Raw genomic sequence first — 9,396 nt, forward strand, 5'->3', positions numbered from 1 at the left:
CATACACACACAAACACACACACACGCACAAACACACACAGTATTTTTTTTTCCTTCTGAACCATTTAAGAGTAAGTTTCAGACATGATAACCCTCAGTGTATATTTTCTACGAACAAGGACATTCACTTACATAACTACAGTACAATAATCAAAATCTGGAACTTAACATTGATAACATTCTATTCTCTAATCTACAGACTTTATGCTTTGCCTACTGTTCCAATAATGTTATTTATAGAAAAAATAAAAATAATATCTTTTTTTCTGGTCCAAGATGCAATTCAGACTCACAAATTGCATTTAGTTCTCAAAGCCAATTTAGTCTCCCTTAACTGGAACAGTTTTTCAGGTTTTGTCTTACCCTTAATATTTTTGGAGTACACAAGCCAGTTATTTTTAAAATGTCTCTCAATTTTGGATTTATCTGTGTGTTTCTTGATGGAATAGTTTTAAATATACATATTGCATGTACATTGCAAAGAATTCAGAGAAGTCTTTCAAGTAGAAATAAAAGTTGCCTCTTTTCCAACCCCTTCACCATAAATAACTGTTGTTAACAATTTGATTCTTCGAACTTTTTAGTTCAAAATGCTGCTTAAAAATAATTGCTTTATTTGAGTATGCATTGCTAAAAGTTTAAGAACATTTCCTACTTTCCTAGGTGGCTGAAATAACATCAGCATCTTAAAATTAATAATAGTTCCTTAATATTATCTAACACCCAGTCCACATTCAGTTTCCCATAACTGTTCCAGAAATGCCCTTTAGAGTTCATCTGTCCATACCAAGATTCAGTCCAGAATCAGACATTTGTAACTGGTTGCTATGTCCTCTAACTCTCTTTTCATCCTGAAGAGTCCAAAAGGTTGAATGGTAAGAAACAGTATGGTAAGAAAGCACTAACCTTTAATGTTGACCTTGGGAGTCTGTCAAGAAGAAATATTTGGCTGAAGTTCCAAGGGATCAGAGGTCATTCCTACGGCAGCAGTGAGAGTCCTCACCGCTGTGGACCAGGACAGGTGACTCAGGACCTGACCGTTCAGGTAGATCATCTCTCTATGCTTTGATTTTCTCTTTTGCAAAGCAAATAAGAGAGTACCTAGTCCCAGGGTTTTGTGAAAAAAAAAAAAAAAAACCCAACTAATCATTGATCAAATATAAAGTATTAAATACAAATATACTTGCTATAAGAAATTACATCTAAAGCAGACAAGGGGAAAACTCAAGCCACAAGGAGTTAGATAATGAATACTCAACTCACACAAAGGAAGAAAAGTCTGTAGTCTGAAGATGTTTCTTCTTTTGACTTATTTTTCAATTTTTTTCTTTCAACGTTTTCTTTTTCATATCACAGTGGCAGTAGGTGAGACCAGATAAGTTAATGGAAGACAGTGGAGTAACATTATATTTATGGACCTGGTGTAGTGGGAGTGAACTGACAGCTATGACACAGGAGAACAAACACTGAACAATGTTTCACAAACCTTCTGTCATGTCAGCAAATGCTATGGCTACTACTTTTAAAGGAGACTTCAGTTTGCTTTGAGATTTATTCTATGACTTTATTACCTAGAGAAAGGAATCGTTTGTTTACTACTCCTTTGGTTGTAAGCATGTTAAAAAGTTGAAAAATGAGACATAATTAATGATGACTTATGGATCTTTGTACTAGGTTGAATAGTGTCCCCCCAAATTTATATTCACCCAGAACCTCAGAAGGTGACCTTATTTGGAAGTAAGGTCTTTGCAGATATAATTAATCAAATTAAAGTGAGGTCTTTCTGGATTAGGGTGGGCCCTAATCCAATGACTGATATCATTACAGGAAGAGGAAATTTGGACGCAGACACACTGAGCAAAAGCCATGTGATGATGGAGGCAGAAATTGTTGTGATGTGTCTTCAAGCCAAGGAGTACCAAGGACGGCTGGCAGATCTCCCAGAAGTTAGGAAGCAGCAAGGAAGGATCCTCCCTTAGAGCCTACAGAAAAAGCATGCCCTGGCGACACCTTGATTTTGGACTTCTGGTCTCCCAGAACTGTGAGAGAATAAATTTCTGTTGTTCTAAGTCATCCAAGTTTGTTGCCATTTGCTACAATGGCCCCAGAAGACTAAAACAGCCTTGAGGTGTCATATGCTGCTGGGCTTTGGAGGGCTGACTCATTATAACCAAAATTCGCCAACTGCTTTATAAACTCAAATTTCAACTTATTAATCTCCAGTGGGAAATAGCTGGCAGGACAACAAGGATTCTCTTGGGGAGCACCAACCTGGTATATGGGCCTAAATTATAAATCAGGAAGGAGAAGGAAAAATTAATATTTATCCAGCATCTGATATGGTTCCGGCACTGTCTGTGTCACAAATAAAGATAAAGTTACAACCGTGATATGTGTCATAAATAGTTACAACTGTGCTTTGAGGAGAGGTATACTGTGGACATGAAGGAGATCAAAGAAAGTGAAGCTGAGGAAAGGATCTGGAGGAAGAATAGGAATTAACAAGGGGAAGGGGATACAGGAGGACGGCAGGTACAAAAGGCTTCTGTGTTCAAGGAACTGAAAGAAGGGCCAGGGGTGGGGCATTGGCTTGTACAGTGTGAGGCAGGGGGGAAAGTAAGGCGTGATACATGCAAGGGGTCCCAGATGGGCTTCAGGCTCATGTCTTTCTCCTAAGGACGATGAGGAGGTGTTAAGGTTTGCTGTACAAAGGAGTGACCTGATGAGATTTGCATTCTCAAAAAGATGACTCTGACAGCAGTTGGGGTACAGGTTGGAGGGAAGGGGAGAGTTTGATGTCAGCAAAGGATCCAGGGATTAGGACTGGACAAACCACACTCAGCAGACACTCTGTGAGACCCTATGAGAGTGACCAGGAGGCCAGGCCCCTTGTCCCCCAGTGCCAGGAGTTCCCCCAAACCATACTCCTCCCCATAGAGCCAGACCTCCTCTTGGACAGAACCAGGCCAGAGCATTTGCCTAAGTTACCCAAGCAGAGAGAAGGTAACTCAAGTGGTTATTGAGATCATGGGACTGGATTAAGATTGGTGGTGCTGGACTAAATTTTTACCCTTGCTACCCCAAATGATGTGAGTTCATAAGATCAGATTTGTTATGGGATACGATAGCCTAACATTCTATTCACACACCTGAGTGCTGTGTGAGTGAAGTCACAACCCTGACACAGGTGAAGAATAAACACTTATCAATGTACCATAAACATCCTTTCAGGTCAGAATATATACATCCTGGGCATTCTTGTGTGAATGTACTGCCATTTATTTAACTATTTTCTTATTTATCCATAAACAGTCTCTCTCTGGTGTTTGCTATTACACCAGCACCTTGAATGTATATCTAGATACCCTTCTGAGAGACTTTTCTATGGCGTAGCGCCTCAGGGGGGAGAATTTCCAGATATAAGAGGAAGCATATTCAACCACTGATAGATCCTGGCAAACTCCCTAAAAGATTTCCTGATACCATAATTCTATCAATAGTCAGGGCACGCCTTCACAATTATTTCAGCCTGGGTATGATATACACTACAGTTGCACACATATTATCTAATTTTTGCGTAAAGTTTTTTTCTGATTATCAAAGTTGCATGTGTTTCAGAAGATGGACAGAATTTCTTTCACTTGACCTATCAAGGAAAGCACTGTGTATGCTGGGATGAGATGCACGATGCGCTGCATGGGGCGAGGGATAATTCTCCCCCCGGGATGTTCAGGTGAGAAACTCCCTCAGGCGGATGGGCTTCTGCCTTTGCTGAGCTTGCATTTCAGAGTAAGCCCTGAGCCAGAACGGAACCTTCTGTGTTCCAGAGGGGAGAATTTGAAGGTGGCATGTGGGATGGGGATTCTGAGAGGAAGGCCCCCGAAGCCAGTGACAAGAAAGCCTGCGCAGGGGAAGGACGGGGAGGTAAACCCCAGACGCAGGGTAAGTAGAAAGGATTTTGGAAGTCAATGTATCATTTCCTAGAGTTCATAAATTCCCTTCTTTTTTGTGTTAGTTGTGCCTCAGAATATGTATTTAACCTCTTATTAGAGATTTTGTGAGTTGATGAGTTCTGGCCTTTGTCCCGGGAAGGCAGCTGCACAGCTTTCATGAGTTGTTTCAACACAGCGAAGAGAAGCCGGGAGAGCCAATTTCTGATGGCAAGATTGGAAGAAGGTGAGAAAAGGTTGCCACCGATGCATAAGGAAGCATATCTGCAGGCTTGCTCTTGGTACTGTTCTAGGGAACACATCTAAATCTGCTTTGCCCTCCCTTCAAAACCCATGTGAGCAAGTGAAGGGGCAGGGGATCACTTAAATGTAAGACTGAGTCCCAAGGTTTTAGTCACACCTCTGGAAAGGGGTCTGGGAATCCTTGTAGATGGTCCCAGAAGGGTTTAGGTATTGTGCACCTGTGCAGAAGAGATGGCCAGGGACAGCTGGGCGTCACCAGAAAATGCAACAAGGAGCAATGGGAGAAACAACCTGGGAAGTGTGAGAGCCATGGGGGAAGTAGGGGCCACCTGAGAGCAGGGAGGGCCTGCCTCTACCTGGGCTGGTCAGGGGAGGCTTTCCAGAGAGCACAGCACCTCAGCTGAGTTTGAAAGATGGACAGCAGATCTCCATAAAGACCAGGGTGTGGGGGCTTCCCTGGTGGCACAGTGGTTGAGAGTCTGCCAGCCGATGCAGGGGACACGGGTTCGCGCCCCGGTCTGGGAGGATCCCACATGGGGTGTGGAAGGGTGAATCTGATCCCTAGGGCTGCAGTCAGAGAAATGTATTCTGCCACAATTCTGGAGGCCAGATGACCGAAATCAAGACGTTGGCAGGTTGAACACTTCCCCGGAGGTTCTGGGGGAGACTCCCTTCCTTGTCTCTTCCACCTTCTGGTGGTTACTGGCTTCCTTGGCTTGGGGTCACATTATACCAGTCTCTGCCTCCATCTTCACACTGGCCTTCTCTTCTGGCCCTTGTAAGCACACTTGTCATTGAATTTAGGGCCCACTTGGATGACCCAGCATGACCTCATCTCAAGATACTTAAATCAATTACATCAGCAAATAAGGTAACATTCACAGATTCCAGGGGTTAAGATGTAGACAAGTCTTTTGGGGGTGGGGTACCATTCAACCATCAGAGGGCACTCCATTCAGAGCATCTCTGGGAAGAACACAAACTCCTTAACAGAAGGTCCTGAATGATCATGACCCGGCTATCTTTCAAGTCCTAACACCCACTATTTCCCCTGACCTCAAGGTGTGATTAACTGCTTTTATTTCCACCAATGAAAGGTTTTTCCATGTCTCCATGTTTTGTACATGCTGTTCCCTCTTTCCATTTCTTTTTTTTTTTTTTTTTTTTTTTGTGGTATGCGGGCCTCCCTCTGTTGTGGCCTCTCCCGTTGCGGAGCACAGGCTCCGGACGCGCAGGCTCAGGGGCCATGGCTCACGGGCCCAGCCGCTCCGCGGCATGTGGATGGTGGAAGGAAAATCAATAGGATGAAATGGTTATAGGGAACAGGTTTAGGGGGTGAGGCAAACAGGCTTTGTGGTTCCAAATGTTCATATCTCCTCAGTAAAATCTTCCTTTGGACAATCTAGCTACGTTCGGGAGGTCCCTTTACCATTTTGTCTGGCTTTAAGAAAGTCACAATTAAAAGGTTTATTTGGGTGAAATGTAAAGAGTTCCTCTCTGAAATTTGATTTCATGTTTACTCATGAATAGTAGCTGCTCTCAAAAGAGGTTCACTTTTGAGTAAATTAGAAGTCTGTCTCTAAGCACCTAAAAACCCTAAAGGTTTGTTTTGTTTTGTGTCTCAGGAGAGGTAAGTAGGGCAGAATGAGCTGGATATTCATGAGGCTGCAGGTAACTTGTTTTGAACACTCTCAGCAGACTGGAGAACAGCAGCTGAAGTGGAGAGATGCTTGAATTTCACTGGGAATTGTCAACACAAAGCGAATGACAAAGATGCCAGCCACAAGATCAATATCCTCATATCTTTCTTTTATTGCCTCATTGTAATTAAAGCCTAAAGTGAATTATGAAAATATACAAACAAACATCTTCTGCCTTGGATTTATGCCTGGCGTGCTGTGAAATGGGATGATTGCTTATGTATTATGCATGTTATACTACAAAGGAGGGACTTTAATATGTAAATTTCCATGTGATAAAAATGGGTCTACCAACACAAAGGCAGATGAAAAGTGTATTGCTTATAAAAGATCATAAATAGATGAGGAGAAGTAAAGAGGCAGGGAAGAAAAAGAAGCCAATGTGGGCCAGACACAGAAAAGGTAGAGAATATCTGGTGCACAATCAAAGGCACATATTTTGGGGGGATGTGGTACATAAAGTTCTAAGATGACCACCCAATGGTCTTGTATAATCCCTCCTTTTTTTTTTTTTTTTTTTTTTTTTGTGGTACGCGGGCCTCTCACTGTTGCGGCCTCTCCCGTTGCGGAGCACAGGCTCCGGACGCGCAGGCTCAGCGGCCATGGCTCACGGGCCCAGCCGCTCCGCGGCACGTGGGATCCTCCCGGACCGGGGCGCGAACCCGGTTCCCCTGCATCGGCGGGCGGACGCGCAACCACTGCGCCACCAGGGAAGCCCTATAATCCCTCCTTTTGAAGGTGGGCAGGATCTGTGAATATGACGTGTGTCACTCCTGTGATGAGGTTGTGTACTTATGGCAAAGGTTAAGGGATTTTGCCCATCAGTTGATTTTGAGTTAATCAAAAGGGAAATTACCTGGGTGGATCTGAATCAGATGAAACTCTTGAAAGTGTAAGGTTCTCCTGCTGGCCTTGAAGCAGCCATCATGAGTTCTATAACTGCAAGGAGAATTTTGCCAGCAACCAGCTAAGGCTGGAAGAGCACTTGGAGCCTCAGGTGAGGCTCCGTCTCACGGCACTGATACCTGATCGCAGCTTTGCGAAATCCGGAGCAGAGGACCCAGCTATGCCACATCAGGTCTCCCGAGATACAGAAACTGTGATCTAATAAATATGTGTGATTTTAGGGTGCTCCATCCCAGGTGATTTGTTACACAGCATCATGATAAGTGCTGGGGATACAATGGTCCCCAAAGCAAACACAACCCTGCCCTGCAAGGGACACAACAGGGAAAGAGATGACCATTGGCTGATGTGTGAGGAAAGGGAGGTACTTTTCAATTAACTCCTCCTATTGCCCCTGTAGTGATTCTTTCACTACAGCCCCTCTGCCATTATGCCTGCAGGGAAGCGGAACAGGGAATTTGGAAAGGAAGGGGATATGAGTGGGGGAGATCCCAGCCGGGCAGGCAGGGGAGGAAAAACAAATCCTGTTGGGTTCTGAGAGGTGAGGCAGAGGAGAAAGAAGGGGAGTGGGCAACCACGTGGGCTGGTCCCCCCTCTCCTTCATCCTCCCCAAAGTTGGGGGAGGGGAGAGGTTTTAAATAACCAGAAAAGTTCTGGGGAGATTTCAGAGTAAGAGGTATTGTTCCTCTCTTTTCTGGGTAAATACTGGGACATTATTAAGTGCCTTAGGTACGTGCTGAATCCATCACGCCCCTGCTTAGGCGGTAAGCTGGAAATAGATCTAGGCAAAGGGATAGCCAGAAATAGGGCCCGTTCCCTCCTGTCAGGTCTGCGACCTGATCAACAGTCAGCTCATCCAGTCCCACTTGCTTCTCTTGAGACACAAGATAAAATAAACCTTTAGGACGTCTATGTGCTCAGAGGCAAACTTATAATTTATTCAAAAGTGAACAACTTTTGTGAGCAGCTGCTATTCATGAGTAAACATGAAATCAAATTTCAGAGGAGAACTTTCCACATTTCACACAAGAAATAGATGGTTTTCAACCAGAAGAGAACAGGGTACCTTTAACAAGCAAGCTGAAGTGTTTTCTCTCATTAGTGTGATGGTGGCTTGAAGGCAAGATCAGACCACTGTTGGCAAATAATGGAATCTTTTCCTTCTTCTTTTTTTCCTTAGCACCTGAAAGTATCTGGGGTATAATTGGCCCCAATATAAGCAGTACCTTAGAGCGGGGGGGTTTTCAGTGGGCGCAGTTTTGCTCCCCAGCAGACATTTGGTAGTGTCTGGAGACATTTTTGGTTGTCAGAACCTGGGCGGGATGGTTGTGCTAGTGGCATCTAGTTGATAGAGGTCATCGATGCTGCTAAACATCCTACAGTGCACAGGACAGCCTTCCTCACTAAAAACTATCCAGCCCCAAATGTCAGTGATGCCCCTGAGAGACGCTGCCCTGGGGAAAGCACGAGTTGCTAAGGAAGCACTGATGAGGATCCCCCACTCAGATGAGGGTGAAAGGAAGGAGCAGGGAAGAAAGGGCACAGACAGGGACTGGCCTGAGCAAAGGTCGTGGGGTACCTAGAGTTGGAGGCGGCTGAGAGACAGGAGACCTCTGCAGAGGTGAGCCATGCACAGACTCTGGACTTCATTCCAAGGACCTGGGGGAGACGTCGGGGGGTTTTAGGCACAGAGCAAGTTTGCCCTTTACAGCTTACAAAGGAATTTCAACTGCTTCTCATTGGATCTTCATAGTAACTCGGTGAGGAAGGAATTGAAGCTGTTATGATTTCTATTTAAAAATATATCTGTGGGGCTTCCCTGGTGGCGCAGTGGTTGCGCGTCCGCCTGCCGATGCAGGGGAACCGGGTTCGTGCCCCGGTCTGGGAGGATCCCACATGCTGCGGAGCGGCTGGGCCCGTGAGCCGTGGCCGCTGGGCCTGCGCGTCCGGAGCCTGTGCTCCGCAACAGGAGAGGCCACAGCAGTGAGAGGCCCGCGTACCGCAAAAAAAAAAAAAAAAAAAAAAAAGTCAATGGGAGAGGCCACAGCAGAGGGAGGCCCGCATACCACAAAAAAAAAAAAAAAAAAAAAAAAAAAATATATATATATATATATATATATATATCTGTATTTCTTGACTTTCCTCACACAAACTGCCCTCCTGCCTGTGACAGGAGGAAATGCTGACGGAAAGAAGAAGGGAGCGATGCTTTCCTGCCTTCAGGTGTGGAAGTGGCAAAGCTGTGCATTAAGGGGTGGTAACTGCCTGATTCTCCTACAGACCATCAGTGTGTTGATCTTGCTCTGCTTATTTTCCCTTTGGTGAACCACGACTAGGCAACAGCTACTTAGAACCACACAGTTAAATCAAGTTCTGCTCTGGCAACAGTCTGCACAAGAATTGTGGGATTAGTGGAAATAAAAATGGACTATGCGTTCATATAGACAGAAGTAGAATTATCACTATGGGAGCACGATTAGCTTGTCAAAAGTCAATGGGCTGGGCTTCCCTGGTGGCGCAGTAGTTGAGAGTCCGCCTGCCGATGCAGGGGACATGGGTTCGTGCCCCGGTCCGGGAAGATCCCACATGCCGCGGAG

Source organism: Physeter macrocephalus, chromosome 13 (assembly GCF_002837175.3).
Source record: "Physeter macrocephalus isolate SW-GA chromosome 13, ASM283717v5, whole genome shotgun sequence".
In the NCBI taxonomy this organism is placed as follows: domain Eukaryota; kingdom Metazoa; phylum Chordata; class Mammalia; order Artiodactyla; family Physeteridae; genus Physeter; species Physeter macrocephalus.